Source organism: Nipponia nippon, unplaced genomic scaffold (assembly GCF_047370975.1).
Source record: "Nipponia nippon isolate SJK-2023a ecotype South Korea unplaced genomic scaffold, ASM4737097v1 scaffold_3, whole genome shotgun sequence".
NCBI lineage: Eukaryota > Metazoa > Chordata > Aves > Pelecaniformes > Threskiornithidae > Nipponia > Nipponia nippon.
The window spans coordinates 61,798,132-61,821,969 of NW_028262347.1; the positions used below are offsets into that span (position 1 = coordinate 61,798,132).

The window sequence follows — 23,838 nt, forward strand, 5'->3', positions numbered from 1 at the left end:
CCAGGAATCAGTATAATGCCTGATTGCCTCACAATAAAAGTCGTATCAGAAGCTTAGGGGGATGGGACAGGGGAAAGCCTTTGAATTTGACCCTAGTCAGAACAGGATTAGGACTTCAAGGCCACATGTGCAGCTGAAAAGCACAATACTGATGCATACAGCACTGGTAAAACAAATAGCCAGCAGAGCTCTGAAGAGCTACTGCTGCCAGTAGAGACCAAATTCTGGTTTATGACAAGCGTATTAACCTTTTGAAGCTCCGATCCAGGTGTCTTATCAGTTCTGTAATAATTCTCTCACCATCAGCATTGCACATTACACTCATGCTATTCCATTTGCCAGCCAGGTCACAAGGTGCCACTGCTCCGAGCCCACTGATGGTTTGATTCCACACATCCCTCCTCCATTTCTTCAGGCTTAAGAAAGCTCAGCTCCTGTAGAGAGGCCAGATTTTTTTCAAAAGCGCTTAAGCTCCCAGAGCCTCTTCTTGTTCTCAATGGGAGATGAATCCTTTAGAAAATGCCGAATCGCCATTTAGAGTGTGCGGCTCTGTTGGAAATTCAATCCTTAGTGTTTCTGATAGCATTACATACCCACATGCTATGCCCCTTGCAATTCGTTTTGCAGCTAAAAAGGAGTCCAATAATATTCAACTGCATGCTTGATGAGTGGTCTGAAACTGGACAAAGCACGCTCCCTTGTATCAGCGAAAAGAATGCAAACCAGCTACCTCTCAAGAGTGCAGTTGTATTAGCACCTGCTTAAGCTTCATATTTAGATCAGAAATCTTAGGTATTTTGTGGCTGTTAGGACAATAACACCTGCACAATCTCTTGAATACGTTTATCTCCATGTCACCCCTATGGGGTTGTGTTATCACCTCCATCTTGCTGATAAGGAGTTGAGACAGGGAGATGGATGAAGTTAAGTCACCCGAGATGCATAGGAAGTCTGCAGTAAAACCGAGAGCTAACCCAGGATTCTGCTCAGCACTTGCCAATGGATGTGGACTCTTTACACAGAACTACAAAATGCTGGAACTATGAATTTATATTCCAGAATTAAAAAAACAACCCATATTGACCTAATTTGATTATTTTGAGGAATATACTGATAGCTACTGCCAAGAATGACTACTGCATTCCAGAGAGAGTCCTAATACCAGATGTAAATGCGGGAACCAGCAGGCAGATCAAGAACTGCAATATGGGTCTCTAAGAAACAAGAAACAACCTTTCATTTAATACCGTAAAGCTGCGGTATTTCTTTATTCAGCATATCAGTAGGAAAGTCCATTGGAAAAATGGTTTTGTAGAGTTGTTAAGGGGAGGGTTGTTGTTTATCCTTAATGCCTTTTAGGTGCTAGTCCTATGAACCCTTATACCCCTTTACACCCCAAAGGTGCTCACAAGTATTTCTCAAAGAGATTCTTCTTCCATGTAAAATACTTACAGAATTGGATTCTTCAAGACTAGAAACTATCATTTGTGAGCTGGGTAATAGGAATGGATTTTTTTTCCCTTGTGTGAATGAAGGAAGCTGATATTAGGAGGACATTAATAAACCCTACTATCTTCTCCAGAAAGCCTTTCAGACCTAACTTATCTAAAAGTGTTCAGCCCCTTTCAAAACTGTCTATACCCGCCTTCACCTTTTCCTTATCCATCCCCCCTGGAACCAGAAGCTGCCACGCTCTAAGGGCATAGCTGTTATCAGTGCTACAGGGCTTCCTCATCTACCAGAGGTGCTGTCCTTCAAGAGTCTTTGTAACTGAGGCCTGACCCTGGAAATGCTTTTGCACACATGAAATCACTCAAAAGCATTTGCCCGTTCCGCTCTCACTACTCTGTTTCAAGAGCATTTCCTTCCTCCTCCTTCATGTGCTGGAAGACACCACACATGGTTGTGAGTGTGACTGTAGCCCTCCAGGGCTGCAGTTTGCTCACAGCAGATTACTTGTCTACAAAGCATTTTCTCACCTGGGTCACCTCTTTAAAGGGAATTTCTCCAGCCTGGGTTTGTAATGTTTCTGTAGAACATTTATTACATTGCTATTCACCAGCATGAAATCCATGCTCCATATGAGTTCATCAGCTATAGCACAGCAACTTCCTAGATATCCTGCTATGCCCAAGGTCCAATTCTTAAAGCCAATTTTCTCCACTTTAAGGCTGGCTGTCACAGTTTCCATTTGAGACTAATTCACTAGTTCAATTTTAGAATCTGTTACTCCCAGCAATTTTAGCAAGACTGGTCTAATAAAGGCAATTTTTCAAAGGCAAGTTGGTGCAATTCTTTTTTTCTCCGTTAGATTCATAGGCAAATTATTTATGTTCAGTACACGCTAAGAGGATCTCCAATTCTGGACTAGCACTATCCTTCACACAGAGTGAGATGTTACCATCATGCCCTCCAGGTACTGTCTTTTCTTCCCTACAGAGTATCATTAGTAGGCTAATATCGCTAATACTGTCATCAGCAGACTTTTATTCTGCTTCTACCTCTACTACTAAGATGCTGTGTAAGGCCAGTGCTTCACCTTCTGTGCCTCAGCTCCTTTACCTGCAAAGTACAGATAACATGGGTATTGTCATATGTGGCCACCGATGCTTCAGGAAAGAGTGAAGACTTCTGGACTAACCAGAAGTGGGAGAGCAAGCCAGAATATAGCATTTAAATGCTTCCATCCCAATGAATTTGTTCGTGTTAACCGTAGCTATTTCTCCTACAGCAGCCTCCTTGCACTATTTCAGCATCACCCACTATCAGTTACAGCTTAAAAGCTCTTTCTGGTCTGTCTCATCTACTCTCCAAGTAATACTGAACAGAACAAGTTTCCTGGCTGTTTTCTGCACTTTTGCTTTTGCAATCAATGTTCATAATTGCTAATTACCTGTGGTGTCATTACAGATCTCTAATCAGTGAGAAAGGCCACTGCAGTATCTTGTACTGGAGATACCTTGAACGAAAATAGAGCCCCTCTCCCAACGGGTTTACAATCTGCAGGTGACCATGGGTCAATATGTGGATGCACAGAGTTCCAGGTAAGAGTAAAAGATGATGATTAGGTAAATGGCTCTCCTCTCCCTGTTCCATACCTCATGTGTGAATTGTGAAACCCCTTTCTCCTCCTGAATATCAGCCCTAGATCGATGCATACAACACACCAGACAGTTTTAGTCCTGGCTTCCCCATAAGGGACCATCTCAGTGCGTTCCTGACACCAACTCAGCCTGCTTAGCTCAGGGCAGAGAGACGACAGCAGCTCCAGGACCAGCAGCTGCTGGAGCCATCACATCACCCAGGATTAAAGTAGACTAAGACAGAAGGGACTGCCCTTCTCTCCCCACCAGAGAGGAAAGTGAGAGCTGCAGGGCAGCAATACTCATGTAGCCTGAGGGGATGCTATCTGAGATCTAGAGGAGTTAAGGAGACCTGTGCTGCCCCTTCATTTAACTCTTGACCAAATGAGCAGCTTCTATCTTCTACCCCCAAGCAGATACACGTTTATAAACTGTGTGTGTGTGTGTGTGTGTGTGTGTGTGTGTGGTGTGTGTGAGTTCTGAGTGCTGCTTCTGGGTCTTAGGGAGAAACCAGTGCTGAACTTCAGCTGGAAAATCTGGCTTACTAAAGAGATCCCCACAAAGGAAGGACAGCCTGGTATTTCTATACCCTTAAGGCACTTGGGATTTTTCTAGGCTCCCAGGGCCAGTCCTACACATAATGAAAACCATAATGAAAAACAGAGACCCTTAGGGTGAAAGAATACAAAATAAGGACTCAGGCCTGAAAATGAACTTCTTTTTGCCCTCTTGCCTACGCAGAGCCAGATCTGCTGGGACAGGGAGAGGAATTCCCCCACATTCAGCTGCTCCCAGAAGGGAGGCCCTGCATACAGCTAACTGGGTGGCCTTTTGCTAAACTGCAATTTCCTCTTCCTTCGCAACTGTAGTGCAGCAGGGGCAGATCAAGGCTCCTCGGCGGCATGGCCAAACCTGAATTTTCCAGCCCTGAGAAGAGGAGTGGGAGGCAGAGGGGACAGTGGGGTTTCCTACCCTCAGAGGTGCTGTGGGGCACAGAGGAGGTGGCACATGGCCTGCAGGGAGGGGGAGACCCCCATCCCCATGCCAGACACCCCCGCACCGCCACAGTGGCCCGTTTGGCTCCCCGGGACTCAGGCACATGCCGAGGGGGGGACCAAAGTACAGCCGTTTTGCTTCCTGCAGCGGCTGGGCTGGCTGCCCTTGGCAGCGGCCGGCATCGCAGTTAACAACGGTTTGATAAGAAACCTGCCTTTTTTTTTCTCCATTTCCCAGTTTATGGCCTGCTTTTGGTCAGGAGTTGCCTGAACAGGCAGCACAAAAATACTCTGGCAGAACCAGACTTCCCACAGGAATTAAGCTAACAGATACCTCAGGTGGATGTCTTTGGTAGTGGGAGGAGAAGGTCCCAAATCTCCTGCTTTATTTATTTATGTTTTGGTTTTTTTCTTTATACGAAGCACAACTAGAGGAAGAAGAGCCGCCGGGGAGATCTGTGGCAGAGGTGCTTTTAACCATTTGCCTCCCATTGCCGTCCTGCCTTCGGTGCAGCTTCTCTGGTTCCCTTGCCGTGTTCCCCCCTCACAGCAAGCAAAGGAGCTCTCCAGGCTTTTCCTTCCCCGGTGATAAACGAGTTTTCGGGAGGAGTTATTCAAGATACAGCATTCCTCTCTAGATTTATAGGAGCTTCGTTATCATCTTGAATTACAGACAGACCGTGGGCCGGCTGCACGGGATCATGGCAATCGCCTGAACGCGAGTGGTGAATAACCCAAATACCTCTGCGGTGGGGGAAAAACACAGCCGCGGTTTTACCTTTCAGCCGGGAAGGTGGGGCGGGGAGGCCGGGAGGGTGCGGGCTCCTCGGCGGGGCTGGAAGCCCTCGGGGCCGCGGCGCTCCGGGGAGGCGACCGGGGAAGCCCCGGGGCCACCGCGGGGCCGGGGCCGCGCGGTTGCATCGCCACCTGGCGGCGCGTCGGGGCGGCGCCGGCGCCTGCCGGTAACGGGTTCTTGGCGCTGCCCCCGCGGCCGCCCGGTGCGGGCCGGCGCACCGAGGCACCGCTCTGCCCCGGCGGGAGGTTTGTTAGCGATCGCCTGCAGGCTGCAGAGCTCGGGTGTGAAGCCACGTTGCCCGACGGTCTAACAGCGGCGATAATGCTGCATGTGCCTCTCGGGGGGAGCGAGGTCCCGGGGGGCCGCAGGCCCCCTCAGGGCCAACGGCCGCCACGTACTGCCGTCACCTGCACCGGAGCCTGCCGCTGAAACGGACCTGCCGCCACCCCGGCCCCCCGCTGGCTCTTGGAAGTCACCCCAAAACTGCCAGCTGGGTTTTGCGTCCCATCGCTAAGCCCTGGCCGTGCGCTGTGGCAGCAGGCGACAGAGGGTCAGGTCTCTGAGGTCAGGTCCCTGAGGCCCAGGCAGAGGCAACCATGACAGGTTTCCTCCCGACGGCCTCTCGGTGGGAGCGGGGTTACTTACGTGACAGGGGCGGCTGCGGGTAGGGACGCCAAGCCGCTGCGGGAGAAAGGCCTGTGGCAAGGAAGCGCCGGGCAGCCGCCGCTCCGGGACGTTCGTCCGCGCGGGATAACCGCCTGCGAGGGGAGGCCGGCGGCCAAGTGCGACCGCCGCTTTGTTCTGCGATACACTCATGTCGGTCCCGCCGAGAAGCGGAGAGAAGAGCAAGTAATTCAGTGTCATTTGCTCAAAAGTTTCTCCTGAAATCGGAGCTGCTGAACAAAAAGAATGAAAAAATGAAAAAGGGAGGGGGGGAAAAAAAATCTCAGCTGCTTTCACCTCCCTCCTTCCCAAACTAATTATCAACCACCTCAAGCTTATTTCAGGGATACAGGAGCTTTGTCTATTTTTTTTTACCTAAGCAGTATTTTACAGCGGGGAAGATCTGAGGGCTTTTTCCCACTTGGACAAAGGCTGAAGCTGCTAAAGCAGTGGTGCAACATTGCTGTGCTGAAGGTGACCATGTCTGTATAAACAAAGCTTTACAGTAGAAGCTTCCTTTAGCCTGTCTCTTCTTTTTGTCATTTTCCACTGATAAACACACTTGGATGGTCCTTGCTGTCACATCAGAGCATCTCAGAGTCGGCGCAGCACCAATGATCTTATGCTCACCTGAACCTTAAAACCAGGCCTTGACCTGAGTGGCCTACCACCAACACCACCTTTCGGCTGCTCCACAGCGAAGGCACAGAGGCACTTATCAAACCCCTGAACACGTACTGTGACATTGCTTTAGAAGTGAGGGGCTTCCTACCACGCATACAGCTTGAAAAAGCAATTAGCAAGTATCCCCTGTAATTTCAGAGTAAACGTTCTCTTGTATTACTACTTTAAATGTGATCACCCACGTGGCCTTTTTTTGCGAGTTTTGATAGGGTGGGATGAGGCGGTTGGTTGGAAATAGTTTCTTTCTTGCCCCAGATATTACAAATCCTTTGAAAATGTTTTCTTGTTTGCATTTTTCTCAGGGGATGACTGCAGAGATCAGGAAGAGATGCATAAGCTAAGGAATGTCTCCAGTCTGTGCTGGGGCTGTATGCTCTGCTACAGTCAACTTGAGCTCAGAGCAGATGAGCGAGCTTTGCCCATACGCCACAACCAGAGCAGGACAGCACGGGGAAACGGACAACTCTGAGAACTGATATGTAATGGCTTCAGGATACGGGAACGTGTGAGGGAGAAGCCCACACCAGAGTATTTTAGTCTCCCTGGCAGATCGTCACCTTTGGAGAAAGCCCTCTTCATAAACAGACTATTCTCCAAACCACGCTGTCTTACCGAGAAGCGTGCTTTTAACAAAATGCCTTTCTTAAGCAGTTTGCTGTTCCCATTTTTACCTTTTGGCAGGGGGGAAGGTAGTATTTATAATGTGGGCTTCTTCTACTGAGAATTACAGATGAGCCCTTGTCTCAGCAGAAACAGAGGCATGTCATTGAGAGGGATGTGTGACAAGTTACAAAGAAAGAGGGTTATTTTGAAGAGTGGGAGGTTTTTCCAGGATTGCCATTTCTTGTCAGAGAAGATTTTATTTGCAGGGAGGCTGCAAGGCAAATGTCCACGCTACAGTGGGCATCCCCACATATCTCTAGGAATTTTTCGTACATGGAGTTCACGAATGCACAGCTGGAAAGGACCTGATCCTTGCAGGGATGAACTAGGTATATGCCACGCTTCCTGGACAGTTAGAAAACTAACTGTCCTGCTTCTTAAAGACCTTTTCCATCACTGAAGATACTACAGCCTTCCTGAATAATGTATACCAGTGCCTCACTATCCTTTCAGGGACAGGTATTTCCAGATGCCTAAGCACAATTCCTGAGACAGAAATAAGTGCGCATACATGGTGTGGCCAGTAGTGGTGCATGGTCTTGCATCCAGCAAAGCTGCTGGCCCTCTCGAAACTCCAAACAAATATTCAAAATTTTCAAATTCCACTTGGCAAAATTTCTGGGCACAAAAACTGTAAGGATGTCAAATGCATGCTATACCTATCCCTGCACTTTTCCATTGGCACTGCAGAGAACCATAATGCCAAGTCAAATCAGTTGCCATTTTACCCAGTATTATCCACTTCAAGGAAGAGATGATACGATTTTCACAAGACTGCGCATTTGAAGGATAGGCTGAGTGCCTGCAGACTGCAAGCACAGTAGCGCGTCTTACCTGCACAGCACAGCTCCCATGCAGAGGACTCCTCAAGGCTGGTACAAGGACTGCTGTGTGGTCTGAAGCCTTAGCAGGGGGAGGAAGCGAGCAAGTAGCAGCTCCTGCTGCCAGCATCACTGGGTTACCCTGGTCCCCAGCTTCAAGCTCTGCCTTATTCACCCTGCGTGAGAGCTGTAGCAGAGGTCTCCTGCCAGTGACCTGAGCCTGAAGAGCCTTCTCCCTTCACCTCTTGGAGGCAGTTGGCTTCACCATCCTGTCACCAAGACATTTTGAGTGGTTGTAGGTCCCAAACATACATCACTTAAAAACAAGGGATGCTGTGTAAAATATCTACCACACCAAAATTTCTGTCTTATCACCAGCAATCAAAGTAGCTGTTTATAACACCTTACCCCTCCAAAAGCTATATGTTTCTTTGGTTTTTTGCTTGTTTAGGAAGCAGGTGTGGGAGTAAACCCAGTTATAATGTGTGAAATTCTCTACAGCTTCTCAGTTTAAACTCTAAACTGATTACTCTCTGAGGCTACATTGTTAACTGGAACAGCAGCCATGCAGGAAAGGTAAACTGTTTGGCTGGCCAACGCTTCCATGATCAAATAATTAATCAGCCTCAAAAGCAAAATCAGATTTCCAGGAACCCTGCTTCTTTGGGATTAGATTTTGGAGTGGAAAAGGTCAGACTGAGCTACCAGCTCTAATAACTCACTATACTTTCTTCTGTCATTTTTATTTAATTTGTAACAAGAAAAATAAGCTTCCATCTAGAGCAAAGGAGAGGAGTTTTCTCTTTCTCGTTAAGGTCCATAGGGCAAAATCCTGACATACTTTCTTAAACCTCCAGTAATTATTTTTGGCTTGGTCCCAGTTTGGTTTCTAACAGACATTTGCCTGCAATACAGAAGCCCCCTTGCCAACAGCAAATTTATTTGCTCTCTGGAGAGAATCACCAGGCTGGAGAGTCAGGACCCACTAACTTGCCATTTACCACAGATCTGACCAAGATACTGCTTCTGCTGAGATCAGACTATGGAGCTCCTACTGCTGCTGAAAGATGAAAGGATCTGTCTCACATGAAAGAGGAATTAATCCTCTTATGATATTTAGGATCTGGAGAATGGGTGCAGTGGGGAACAGTGAGTCCGAAAGTACTTGATCCACCCCTATGGAGATTACAAGCTGTGCTGGTGCTACAGTACGCCCCTGGTCCAGGGAGCATGCTCACATGATTCATACCTCTACATTTCCTTGGGATGCCAATTTCTGATAATGGCTTAGACAGATGTAGAGTGCAGAGCCTGTTAAATGCAGAAGTTAGGCTCAGCTTCAGATGTCCTCAGCTACTTTGAAAGCAGAGATGAACAGGAGAAAACCCCCAGCACGCAAAAACATTAAGGCTTTTCTTTCTGTTCAGGTGACATCTTCCATCTCTTCCCAGCACAGCTTTGACACCATCACCTGCGAGTGGCTGGCTCCATTTCTGACGCTTACATACCACTGTAATAAGCTTGCCCCAAAGGGAGGATCCCCCATGACCCTCATTAATAACAATTTGATTTTTTTTTCATAATTACATTATTAAAAATTAAAAATTATTATTCCTTGCAGCACTTTAAAGCTAAGTAGACAAGACAGACAAAGACAAGGCAAGGTATGGGGGCAGGGTGAGATGATTCTCCACGGTCACCTAGCAGGTCAGTGGCCGGGCTGAGAGAAAAGCCCCGGTCACTCACTACAATTCAGAATTATTGCAGTACCCACAACCTTCAGCCACGCAGCAGGACTCCAGAATATTCCTGACAAGCCCAGGTGGGGAACAGGCACTTTCTGCCCTCACAGAGGATGTCCATATCACCTTTAGGGCACCTCCAAAGAAGAAGCTTGTGTGCAGCAAGCAAGATGGTGAGTTCCAGGGCACAGCGTATTAAGTTCCAACATGGTTATGCTTGAACTGCATGAGGAGCGAAGTAACCTGCCTGCCACACACACAGAGTGCAGGCGATGCCTGCACAAGAAACGAAGGCAGAGCAAAGTAGGTGCTGCAAGTTCACAGCTTAGCTTTCCTGCACACTGACTCCCCCAAAGAGAAAAGCTTCAAACAGCACCGGTCCTGACATGTGGGTCCAGCAAAACCCCAAATGCAACACTCGGAGCTTGTGAGGATGCTTGGGTGGTTCTGTGGCCCAAAATATCCTCCCTTCTGTTTACTGACAGGCACTGCCTCGTGGGATTCTTTCTTTAATACGGAAGTCCCTTAAGACACATATGTCAGTGGTTAAAGAGGGTAAGCTGGGGTGTAAGGAAAATACTTTTATCCTACAGCTTAGGAGTGGTCCAGCTAAATAGCAGGCTTCTGTACATTAGGTACACAGGGCATCAGTAGAACTGAATGTAATTCACGTGTTTCCCACCAGCCCTAAGCTCAGCTCTGGCTAGAACTTCCAGTCCTCTCCTTCCCTAAGCAAAGAAATATTTCCCGTTTGTTTGTTTTCTAAACAAAAATTAAAAACTAGGAAGAGGGATATTTCTAAGCTCTCTATTCACTCCCAGTTGTTTACAGGTATGCTACTGGGACAGCAAAGTCTGGTTTTAGTGACTGGTTGCACTATGAAACTTCCCAAAGACAGATCTCTGTTTTGCCAAGAATAACTTCTCTGTACCAAATTAATTTCCATAGTGAATGTACAAGGGGGAACGGAAATTTTAGGAGTACGCTTGAGAAATAAGACTTTCAATTATAGGCTCTCAGCAGGCCCTGGAAATTTTTCTTTTTGGTCCACTCACCTATGTGTTTTAAAAGCATATAAGGCCACAGCATAACCAGAGTACTGTTGCTGTCGTTTTTAAACTTTGAGAATGGCAAGCAGACTGTGTCTTATCAGGAAACACCTCTGGGGTCATATGTAAATGACACATGCACACAGCTCAACAAGATGTTTGTTGAGAGTAAGCTTTCAGCTACCACTTTCCACTCTTTGCAGTTCCAGCCAATGTCACTGTCTTTGAAAAACAGGCAGAAGACAACAAATCGTATTGCTTAAGGTACCCCCCTGCAGTAAAACCAAGAGTCCTCCTCGCTTTTGCTACAGATCAGAATCTTTTCCACTTCTTCCTCTAACTTGCAAGATTCCTCTTGAGCAACCTTAACTCCATTGTATTTAGGAGTAACCGAGAACCAGGTTGCTAGCTGCGACATTCTAGTCCCTTTCAAAGATATCTGCAGTTGGCATTTATAGGAAAGGGAAGGAAATACAGGGTCATCTTGGAGAGAATTCATAGCTGGACAAATTTAGCTGCGTTTCTGCCACTGCGCTACTGAAATGGGTTGAATACATCTGAGAAACAGGATGCTGTGAAATGGTGATTTTTTTTTTTTTTAACTGATGTCTGTCACTTGGAAAATACAGAAAAAATCTTGTTTACCTGTCATTCAAAAAAACCAAACCCAAAATGCCTTACAGAAAAGTTTACCAATTCATAACAAACAGCAGGTCTCAGTCATTGGCTAGGGCAAATTGATCTAAGTTCACTCATTTATTATCAGCTTAACATATAGTTTACATAAGGTATAAATGATAACATTTGTTCAATCTGAACAAAAAGGTGGACAAAGGAAAAAACGTTGCTCTCATTTCACAGGTGGAGAAATGGAGCATCAAGATAGGGATGACAGGTCTGTCTTGAGCTAGGAAATCCGCATGGACCAGCTCTTCCTGATTTGGGGAGAGCACCTGGTGCTTCTGGACATACATGTGTGGGCTTGCTGCTGTGGGTGAAGATATTAAACCACTGTTTACAGCAAATGTGATGCAGGGAGAACCCAACATTGTGTTGGATGTTCCCCACCTTCTTTTCCTACGTTGAGTGACGTGACCTCACGTGAGGCTCAGGACACACCTACTGTTTTAGGTCACATCACGGGTATGACTCACAAAGTTATTTGACTGAGATGATCGAGTTGGCAAATGCCTTCTGTGAGGGCTGAGAGTGTCAGACAGGAAATGCCATGGCCCAGCTGAAAATCTGGGACAAAATCACATCTCAGAAACTTGTGAGGATGAGAATATTTTCCAGGGTGTCCAGGTCCAGCCAAGACATCTAGTGACCAAAGGTTGACAGGCTGAACGGTTCATGCCTTGGATCCCAGCTATTCACACCTGACAGATTGCTTGCACCCAGCTCTGGGCTGCTGTGCATGGTGATAGTCAGATGTTCACATGATGTTTGGCATCACTACAGAGATCCCAAAGTCACCCACCTGCCTAAGGAAGAGCCAAAAGGTCTCTTTTCTGTCCTAGTCCACTGACATGGCCACAGAGAACCATCCTTCCTCTGACAGGAGCTGCAGAAGCGGAGAGGTCTGGCACGGCAGTATGTCAAAGGCAGTGTTTTGCCTGTGATTTTTATGAGTCTCTGCAAGAAGGAAATTAGAAACTGAAGTCTACACTCTCTTCCATTTATAAATGTGTCCATAATGTGTACATTGTGCTGTAGGTTAATGGTGCAGTTCTCAAGCAAGATTAACTGCTGCCTCAGACAGCCATCAATTTTTTATGATTGCAAGACCATTTCCCTACTAGAAATGAACGTTACATTCCCCAAGGGATGGGCTGTATTCAGTATCAGTCAGGTGTGTAGGGTGGGAAGACGAGAATAAAATAAAAAAAAAAAAGAAAAAAAGGAAGCAGAAGACACAAGCTAGTTCCCCAGCTCTCACACCAGGTAACAGGTACGTGACTTTCCTCACTGTCACTTCTGAGCATCCTGAATAAGGTTAAATATGCAGACACGTGGATGTGCTACTGACCCTCACTCATGGGGCCAGATCCCTCTAAAGTGATGCTCTAAGCCTTCAATGCCCAGTACCAGGCAACAGTGACTTTGTACAAGATCAGCACAAGTGTTATCCTGCCTCAAGGGCCTGGGGCATTGTTTGTGCCTGAGAAAGACAGTCCAGAGACTGCTTAAGGCTATAGTTGAGCTTTTTATCAAACTTAGCCTATATTTGGGGCAGCTTCCAAGAGGCTGCCTATAGCTGCATCAGCAGAACAAGGGGAGTCACCTCACCCACCAGTCCATTTTAAGACATCTAAGAAAAGTGGGAATAACTGTCTTTTGTAGGTGCCTCTCATCCTTTCTGTCTCTACATCAGCTGTAAAAGGGAGCCTGATGCCTAACCTAGATTAGAAGCACATCTTTAGATGTCTGAAGCAAGGGGAGATGAATCCTCATCTGAAGCACAAGTCCTTGACCCAGTAACTCTGACCTGGGCCTGAAAGGATCCCAGCTACCTTCATTAGGCCCACAAAAATGATCAGAGGGATGGAACACCTCTGCTATGAGGAAAGGCTGAGAGAGCTGGGGCTGTTCAGCCTGGAGAAGAGGAGGCTGCGGGGAGACCTTATTGCGGCCTTTCAGTACTTAAAGGGGGCTTATAAGAAAGATGGGGACAGACTTTTTAGCAGGGCCTGTTGCGATAGGACAAGGGGGAATGGTTTTAAACTGAAAGAGGGTAGATTCAGACTAGATATAAGGAAGAAATTTTTTACAATGAGGGTGGTGAAACACTGGAGCAGGTTGCCCAGAGAGGCGGTAGATGCCCCATCCTTGGAAACATTCAAGGCCAGGCTGGACGGGGCTCTGAGCAATCTGATCTAGTTGTAGATGTCCCTGCCCATTGCAGGGGGGTTGGACTAGATGACCTTTAAAGGTCCTTTCCATCCCAAAGCATTCCATGATTAACAATAATGAACATTTTAACCTAATTGCTAAAACCATTACCACTCAGTCTGAACCTTTCAGAAGACTAAGCCAAAAGACCACAGTATCATTGCAACTATACCTTTTGATTCAGCTTTGGGCTGGCTTGTCCTCACATACCTTATTTTGACTCCATGTAGAGAAATAAGTTAGGTCTATGCGAAGAACCTTGTATCCTAATAACCACAACTTTGTTTTGTTTTTGAGTAATGAAATGAGGCAAGTTGAGAAAAACAAATAAAAATCAGGCCTCATATCACTAACCAACAAGATGTTATATTGCCATTACCACTAGCGCAGCTGAGATCTTTGTTAAAAAATGGGACTGGAAAAAGTTCATTGTGAACATTGCAACACTAAATAGGCTCCTAGTTAAATGCAATCCAGATGATACTTTAAAAACTGTTCTGGTGTTGGTTCACTGACAACAGCTGAATGACCCTCTGAGAAAGCCCATGCTTAGGTTCATGCTTAACTGCATTTCTTTCACCCAACTGCTACCCGTGCTTGGAGTTCACAGCTGAAAACTCTGGGCCTCGACAACATTAACATTTTCTAGGCATCTCCCATTACTCCACAGTCACAACCGCAGCTATGGTTGGGTTTTGCCATTTGCAACTGTGTTGAAGAAAACATTTCTGGGATTGCTCTGTTGCAAGGATGTAGGATGGGAAGATCCAGATGTGAACCCTTAAACATATAGCTGCCTCTTGCTACAAACCACAACAACCACTGTGGAGTTTACCTTTCTGCTTCAATATCTGCATGGTGAGATATGTCTGGATTATATTTCAGTTCCCTAAAGCAATTTGAACGTGTTTCTTGATAAAGCAAGGATGGGGCTCGAATTACTTTGCATAAAAAATGTTGTTTTCCAGACCAAAGTCAATAAGGACCTTTTCCATTAAAAGAATATAGACAAAAGTAAGCTGATGCATCTACTAGTACTGCACCCATTAAGCAAACAATTCAAATATTTATGAGGAAGGAAAATATTCCAGCCTTTACTACAAATATGCTAGGTCTCCTAACCTTCTGTAGGGAAATACTGTAAATCTTCTGAGCATACATATGTAACTACCCTGAGCTGCTACAGAACAATTATTTATGGGGCAGAATACCACTCAAATATGCCAGATTGAGCACATCAGAAATATTTCCAGTGAACTGTATATAGGCCAAGGACCAACTGTATAGGTTATTTTCCTTTCAATAAAACCCGCAGACCAAATATTATCACTTTACTATGGGTAACAATATTGGTAATGCCTGTACCTTCAGTTTTTCAAAAGAGCCAGCTTGCATATTGGATGTTTGGTATGAGTCATTCATAGGAGACGTGATGGGTTGCAGGGCTGGCGAACATCCAGTGCATCACTGGACTGCTGAATCCTCATAACACGAAGGCAGCCAGGCCAGGTCGTAACCACAAAGACCAGAGACCACCATGGAGGAGCAGGGCGATTCAGTGACTCCTTCTTAAACACCCCAGCAAGAAGGAGGGCAAGCCCATAACCAGCCAGACCGCTTTCGAAAGAGCAAATATTTATCAGTCCCTATGCCAGCACAGCCTCAAAAGACCCATCACAAAAACTGGTTGAAAGAGGCATCTCTCCCCCCATATTCCTTAGCCATTTGGAGAACAGCAATCACTATTTTAAAAAGCTGAAAGGCTTGACAAAGTAGCATTTAAATGCAGGAAGGGTGCCAAAATGATAAGTGCAGGGACTCAAGCTTTCCATTCTTATGCAGAAGAGCTATAGTACAAGCTGTAGCAACTCAAACTTCAGTTTATCTATATCTGTGGTCCCGCCATCTCTGGAGTATGGCAGCTCCCCCCAAGTGCTCTGACACAACAGTAATATTTTCTCCTCTTGCAGCACATTGGAGATGATAAACTTTGATTAATTTCAAGCTTGTTTGCCTGCTCTGGCTCTGTGTGTGCGTGCATATGTGTGTAAAGAAACTTCAGCACCTTTGCCTGTCTGTTTTTGTGCATAGTGCTGCTCAGAAGAAGGGCACTAGACATCCACAAGCTTGTAGGAATAAACAAACCTAATCTAAAACAGAGATATACAGAAGTCCACAACTCCTGAACTGGGTCCCTTCCATCAACCTGGAGGGAAGGGGAAACATCATTCTTGTGTACAGATGAGAAGAGTTAGTTACTTTCTTGCTTGCCTAATAAATACAGGCAAATGCATAATACAGGGAACGAAGACCATATTACAGTTTTGAACAAGCTAAAGACATTAAACTGCACATGCCACATGAGAGACATGGCAATTGCACTGGTAATTATTTTCATGTTTCCTAATTCTACCGCAAGATACTCATTTCACTAGCTATTATACTCAAAAATTGTCACAGTGCCAGGGGAAGTAGGGAATAGCTTGTATATCCATAATGTGATCACTGCCAATATATCAGTGTATGAAAACAAATGAAGGCATTTTCCCTCAAGTATCAAAGTAAGAGCCTATATATCAAAACCATTTGACTTAGTCTTATGAGGAGAAAAGCTATTTTTAAAGAAATAGCATTAGGAGGCAGAAAAACAGAACTGAATAACTTTATGGTCATTTCAAAAGAAAAGCAGAAAGCTCAGATGAGAATATCTGTCATACCACAATAGCTGGTCCTTGCACCAGCAAAGAAAGAAACAGGAGAAATATGTCCAATTTCTTCTTTGTTGTGTATTTAATAAATTATTTCCCCTTTACTTTTATTTAGGCTATAAATATTAAATTTTGGCTGCATACTCTTTGCTGGAGGATCCTGCCAAGCTCATTGTGATGATGCATAAGCTTGTAACTTGAATGGCAGATTCTTTCCTCCCCCAGCTCAAATTTCAGGGAAGGCATACTGAAATTTAGGCCCAAAGTTTGCCCCATTCAGATGAGCCCCTGCTTTTCTTCCCAGCTTACTTGGAGCATAAGAGGTTTAGCCAAGGAAAGGCAGGGAACTATAAGGTTAAAGGGGAAGAAGGAGAAGAGAACAGCTTGATTGACTGGTCCTTCAGACACTTTGGCTGTTCTGAATTCTAAATATGGAGAGAATTAATGAGGCAGAACTGTCCTTCAACATTAAAATCGCCCTAAAACTGTTCATGCTCTATCACTGAACACCACGGAAGGAACACAAGGCAAGCTCCTGCACCCACCTTCACATAGCCATAACTAACCAGTCTCCCTTTCAAACAGGTGTGTTTAAACCTACTTGTGATGGAGCATGCTGATGTTCCATTGCGAGGGACAGGCCGGATGAACCCAGAGAGCGGCTAACCAAGCCAACGGGGGATGACGCTGTCGGGAGGGAGAGCAGAAGGAAGTTTTTTGAGTCATAACCACGTACCTGGTTCTTCCAGATCAAGTAGGAAAGACCACGACAATGATTTTTACCACTAGCTCATCATTTCTCCCTGTCACACACATAGGTTCTCAACAAGTATGAATCACTTTGCAAGGAACATGGACACTTCCAATCTAGACAGTTTCTGAAAGGACAAAATGAAGACAGGCAGCAGAGCCGGTAGCTTTGGGGCTGGTCTCATATGCCTATGAATCTGAATACTCCTGGGTCTGGAGGGCTGGCTTAGGGGCTCTGCTAACCAAGCAGCAAACAAAAACTTAACCTAATTTACACTTAAATTATTTTCTAACTGAGGAAGAAGATTTACGTGTCTGTCTTTAACACAATCTATATAATGCATTTTGGAAAAAAAACAACTCCCTGTCACAATTATCATTTCTGTACAATTGCATGTAATGAATCCCGATTGATGCCAACCTAATGCATCTGTGCACCCAAAGGCCCTTTTCTTCTGCCTGATTTGTAGGAGCAACGAAAGAATATCCTTGTAAGGGAAGAAGGGTAAGTAATCTTGATTTTTTTTTCCTCCTGAATCTCTCTCTGGTTAGCAGATTTATTCAAAATTCTCCTTGCTAGGATTTAACATGGCAGCTTTCAGCACCAGTGAAAACTAGAATTACTGTAAATAACTTCCACGTTCAGTTCAGTCTTCTGTTAATTGCTTCATTACCATGCTTTGCAATACTGGGCAGGCCCATAAGAGGCAGGACCAGAAGGCAGTTCCACAGTTACTGAGTCCAGGCCTGTACAGCTGCAGACTAGCAGCTCACATATCGTTGAGAAAACGTCTATCCTGATCTCCTTCTAGGGTCAAGATTCAGTATCTAAACGTGCACGTGCATTTTGTACCTGCAAGCGTCAATAGCTGTGGTATTTAGACCTAGGCTCCACTGAGTTCAGGGAAACGCTGTGTTCGACTTAGAGACAGCCTAACTCCATTTCTAGTTACACCTGCCCAATTAATTTGCTTTCAGCTGGACTGGAGGAATGGTAACATTTGGCTTGTTTCATCACCGAACACCATAGCGCTGACACTGATGAGATAAACAAGCACGGTCACAAAGAAATAAGCAAGGAAGACAACAGATATAATCTGGAGCAGTACAAGTGATAAAGCTTGGTACATATTAGGATTACTAATTTGGATCCTTTTCTTTTGACTCTAGACCTGTAACGCGAAGCGAGGCAGAGAGAAGTCGAGAAGAAGGACAAGGTCTCACCATGGGTGGTTCATGACCTTGGTTTGCAAAATCAGCCAGCATTCTCCATCTTTGCAATCCGGTTGAGATAGTGTTCAGCCTCAAAGGTGGGCTTTCATATTTGTTACCATTCTGTATGTACCACTGCAGAGGAAATGAAAATACAATAATAAGCAACATAACCTGTAGCCTTGGAGCTAATTACACATCTTTCTTCACAAGGTAAGTGGAAAACACATGAGCTTGGAAGATATCCGTGGAGCAATTAAACACGCGCTTGTCAACGTGTCACAAATACTGTGTTTTTACAGTTGAAATGAAAACACAAAATGGCATCTGATTGAACTTCAGAATAATTAGCACATCACAGCACACAACCACGACAAGTACCTGTCAACAGCTATCAGCACAGCAACGACATTTTCCACCGCGAATAATAATGTCATTTTCCACGTTTGAATAGTAACACTATTTTTTGTCTTTTGAAAAAGCAGCATTGTTTAAAACAGATACAAATATATCCTCCGTAAAAGAAGATTTCATTCTGCTAAGTTAACACTCAAACAGAATTACTTCATAGATTTGGTAACCAAAGCTCTAATTCCACACAGCTCCTGGAGGGAGAGGAGGCTGCTGCCTGTGGGACACTGCCTTTGGTAGCCAATGCCTATGTATTGCCAGAACGCTTTGTCCGTATGCCAAGCTGCATAACCAGGAATGCTCTGGACTTGTACGAAACTGATGATTTCCTGTAGGAAACACATCAAAAAATATACCAGAGAGTCAGGTACTGTGGGTGATTTTCAGCAATTTTCAGTCAAATTAATAATGACAGCTCTGCTGTGCTCCTAGATTAGCTTGATAGGAGAAAGGTAAGAAAAAGCCAAAAAAAGTTTCTGTAAAGTTTTATTAAAGTTATAAACTGGTCTACGGGTCTGTTTTCTGTAAACAAGTTGGTTATTAATAGAAGTGATTTAAAATGCATGTTGAATTGCACAGACTAGCAAGTATAGTCTCACCCTTTTTCGGTGGCTGTGTACAATTTTATGCTTGTTGGCTATGACTTTAATTAACAAGTCATATGAGCTTAGACCATTTGGTGTTTAAAGTCAATTAAAAAAAAAAAAAAAGATTGTCTCCTGCTAGCAACAGCAAACTAACAATACTACAAAGACAAGTTTTGAAAGAAAGGCTGGAATAAATCAATAGGTAAGGTCAGCCTTGGGTACTGACCGTAGGGCAGGACTGGGCAAGAGTCAGATCCCCTATTTGATGTAGCTGAGAGCAAAATCAGTATGTTGATTTGCGTGATCGAGGGTGAGTTTTTCCTATTTGCAGCACACTGCAGCCTCCCTCTCTTCCAGCTCTGCATGCGCCCTGAAACAACACAGCACAGTGAAGCACCAAGTGGAGATACCGAAGTTAGCTTCGAGAGCCTCAGGCTTGGGTGGTAGCAGTGGTATAGCCATGCTGGCTGAACACGCTGCCCAGGCTGAGAAGCAGGGGTAATTTAGAGGGAGCTGGGTATTTATGCATGATGCTTTGTTCTGACATACAGTTTTGCCTTACATGAGAGGTAAATCTATTCCTGTAGCTGTTCCTAACTTGGCTTGTCTGCCCACCAGAGTGACAGCTTTTAATGCCAGCTGGAATGAGGTTGGTGCCATCATAACAAAAGTTCTCTATTTATATTAACACGATTAAGTAACTGATCCATGGAGACAGATCGTCTCCACTCAGAGCGCAGAAACCCGCCTCCACTGAAATATTTATCATTATATCACAGTCCAGAGCAGTCAGTTCTGCCGAGGCTTCACATCCCCTGGCGTGGGATTTGTCTTCTCTTTAGCCATTTAAAAGGTAGGTGTTTATCTTAAGTGGTAGTGGCGGCTTCTGCTATAACCTGTGGAAAGATACCAGTATCTCCAGACAGCAAGACATCTCACCTGTCTTAGATGCTTGCATCTGCAGTTTCCAAATTGTGCAGAGAGCACAGGATGACCTAGAAATTTGGACTGCTACTGGTACTGTCGTACGCCAAGCCAACCTGGGACTTGGCTGACACTGGAATCATAACAAAAATAATACAAAAAACTGCATTGTGTTTAAATGGCTCCCACTTCTGACTCACCTCAGTGTGAGAGAAGCCCTCTCCTGACTGTGTAAGTTTTATACCACTGGCGCCATTGGAAGACAGAAACAGTTTTGCAGCAGAAAATTTGAGAGTCTCAGTACAACGTTCTACTAAATGACATTGTCCTCTGAGCATTTGCTGTCAAGTTTGGTGATTAGGAACGGACGTGGATAAGGTGGATAAAGCTGGTTCTCTGTGCCAAACTCCCACGTCACGTAAAATTCAGGCAAAATTTTATTTAAAATGTAACAACAAAGATCTTCAAGAGCAAGATACGTCTCTCTCTGTCTCTATCCCCTTGAGCACTAATCCACAAAACCCTACACTTCCACCCACCACAAAGACAGGGTCAAATGCTACCAAAAGACCGTATCATCTGTGGGATTTTAGGCTTAACAGCAAGTATGAGACGAAATCACGAGGAAACAAGCTGCTGAAATTTCTGACAACTCTCCACAAATCTGCAACATCCACAGAATTTCTGCAGTGACTGAGTTGCTGTTGTGGTTGCCTGCCCTGCAGCCTGGTGTCTCAGAACAGAGGTGGCCAGCCCAATCTGTGAACACCACTGCCATCTCTTTGAAGCTGTGTGGCAGGACCACCATCTCCTTAACTCCAAGTCAGCAAGAAAACTATCACCTGTCCCTTGGCTGAGTGGTAGGAAACCAACACTCAAGAATGAGAACGTCTACAGCAGAGGTGCTGATTACAGATGGGGCCTTAATTGCAAGCAGCAGAGATTTCCTATTTGGTTTTTATTTTAGAGCAGTGCAGATTTAGAAACTCACTCCTTATGGAATCAAGAAGCTTGTGTGGAAGAGCTTTCAAACAAACCAGCTACTGAGCCATCAGGCTGTGGAGACACAGTTGTTCTGTCTCTAGATAGCCCACCCACACTATCCTGGAGCTGTAAAGGGCTTGGTAATAGTGTTCAGGTTAAATAGTTTGCTTCCAAACCTCTATGCCCTGGAAGACAGAGTAAATCTCCCTTAAAACTAAAATTACAAGGGGATGCACAAGGGGAATTCAAGAAGAAAGTTCCCACTCCACCAGGTATGAGGCACTGAATTTTGGCTTCTCTGGAGGTGAAATGGGCTGAGCTGATCTGTTAGATTAGCTCTGTCACCAAAAGGGTTGACCCTCCTATCCTCTCCTCCCACCCCTTCACTCCCGCTACTGCTCATCTGGCTGCTTGATGAGCCATTTTGGTCCTCAGTTAACCCGGGGGAGGCAAAAGGAGAGCAGAACACAGCTCCCCGTTAACAATTTATGGTTTTTTTTCCTCTTTCAGAAATAATCTTTAGAAAGAAGGGGAGAAGTACTGAAAAGAAAACCCACCAGACTGAGTAACAGGTGAACACAGGGCCGGATGGGGAGAATCCCTTTCTCCACAAAAGCCTGTCAGCAGTGAGCTCAGTAGGTAACAGAGCTTGCGGTTTCCAGTACAAATCACCCTCCAGGGACAATTACTATAATCCTTCTGGGTCCACAGTGGTTGATGTTGACAACCAGGGCAGACACACAGGGCAGCCATGTACGAGAGCATCCACATGCAGAGGCAGCATTACAACTCTCTTGGCTGAAACATTTCAGGCTGGATAATGCCATTTTTGCATGCCAAAGCCATCAATTCAGCTCATGGTGCTGCTGGAAGAGAACTGAATACTATTTAGTGACAGTGCAAACGCACCTTGCAACATCTGTGCCACACCAGAAGTCTCCGAAATGAAAACACCTTGCGCATAAACTGCAGGGCTAACAATCACTCTCATAGGAAGAAAATCTTTTGTAAACTCAAACACTTCACTCAAAAATGCTTCGTTTTATACTTAAAAGAAAAAGCAAGGGTTGCCTTGTCAGTATTGCGCATCGCAGAAACTGAATAGAAGATGCCATTTAAACCAATTTAGTTCCACTATTAAAAATATCCTGGGAGGGTATTTAGTTAAATTTCAATATGATTTGCACATGTTTAGTTTAAGTTCATCCCTTATTACTTTAGGCTGCTCGTTGAGAATCTAAAAGACATGCTCTCGGCTCAGTTGTGAGAGGCTGAAAGGTGGGCTCTCCTGTGGCAATGCCCCAACTCGGGAAGCTCAATGCTGACCCTTGGATGTGGAAAGTGAAGATGCCGTCTGAGGGACAGCAAGGTCTGAGCGGACTGCAGGTGTCTCTGGGGAGCAGGCCCAAGCAGAAACCTTTGTGGTTCAGCCGTCACATCCCCCTCCCTCCAACTCGTCACCACGGCAGAAAGCATGGCAGAACTTGTGGGGGAAAACTTTAAGGCATGAAAAGTTTGAGCCTCAAAAAGACCAAGGAATTATAAATCCATCTTGGAAGGCTTGAACAAACCAGACCCCGAGGAGGGGAATGCTAAACATGAAGAGCCTATGCCATAGGTCCCTTTAATGTGATATCCTGTTTCCCAGGACAAGATGATTAGTTGAAAGTTATATAAAAACCCACATTGAATATACAGAGTGATGCTTCCTGTAGGTTGTCCTCCCACCCCAGCTTCCAGCCCTCGGTGGTTTAAGGGCATCCTGCACTGTAAGCTACAGCCAGATCATTATTTTACAAACCTCCCACCCTGCGTGCATACAATTAATTTCTTTTTCAACGTAGGTGTGTTTTTAGACTATAACATCCTGTGGCAGTGACTTCTATTTAGTCATGTGTAATGCAGAAAAATCCCCAGCCTTCCTTTAGCCGTAGCTCTCATATGGTGAGAAATGGTGACTCATTGCTCCTTGTTTGCCTTTCCCACAAGTTTTATGATTTTAGGACTGCTAAAAGTATGTGCTAGGAGAACTCCCCAAGACAAGACTAAAACAAGAAAAAATTGGTAAGGAAACAAAGGGAGAAAAGCAAGAAGCAGATTAAATCAAAAGTAAATATGTATCGGCACAGAGCTTTAAAGCTCTGCAAGATGTAAATAGTAGTCGGTACCATTCCTCCTGTTCTAAGAAAATCAGTAGCAGCTCACATTTCCTGAGTGCACCTCTTTTCTTCTGTCTGATTTGTAGGAGGCAGCATGTCTAAAACAGAGACATCGCTTTAAGGTGCTTTATGGCAACTTCCCCACCAGTTTTCTTTTCAGGTTGCTTTGATTTGCACCATGACTTTACCTTCAAAGGTACTTCAGAGCATCCCCAGCTGATGGTTCGTGTACACGTCCCCAGCCTAGTCAAGAGCCTAGCTCTTGCTTTGACACGCATTTTTCATTTTTATCTTCCTAAATTGAAAGGCACACATGCACACACCCCGACATATTTCCCATCTAGTGTCCCAGCCTAATGACTGTGCTTTAATTGGCCCAATGCATTAAACTGAGCCCAGTAGCTGTCTGACCACAGGGCTGCAGCTCACGTACATTTTCCATTGTTTTCTTTTAATGTTGTACCTCAGATAGCAGAGAAACAAACATAGGCTGATACCCATCTCAGACTGATTAAAATAACACATTTAATGGGGTTAGCAGCATCTCTGCTTTGTTTCCTCCTCTGGCTCTGCAGTAAGAGCTGCTCAGAGTGGTCTTGAGGTGAGGTTATCTGCAGAGATAGCCCCGAGTCTGCCTTCACCCGTGCCAGCCCCCGGACAGGTTCTGCCCACCAAACATCCTCCAGAAGTAACCCACGAGTCTGGCACTGAAGCC

General features: G+C 45.1%; 1 long non-coding RNA gene across 1 annotated transcript; it reads right to left on the bottom strand.

Moving 5' to 3' along the window:
* Nucleotides 1-70: 70 nt before the first annotated feature.
* Nucleotides 71-19,670, bottom strand: LOC148054671 (uncharacterized). The gene is made up of 10 exons (XR_015706578.1): nt 19,283-19,670; nt 18,440-18,798; nt 18,071-18,193; nt 16,698-16,783; nt 14,754-15,005; nt 11,977-12,131; nt 7,719-7,974; nt 5,520-5,770; nt 4,413-5,402; nt 71-434 (listed from the first exon to the last, which is right to left on the bottom strand). It is a non-coding gene; the product is annotated as an uncharacterized LOC148054671 (long non-coding RNA).
* Between the last annotated feature and the right edge of the window lie 4,168 nt (nt 19,671-23,838).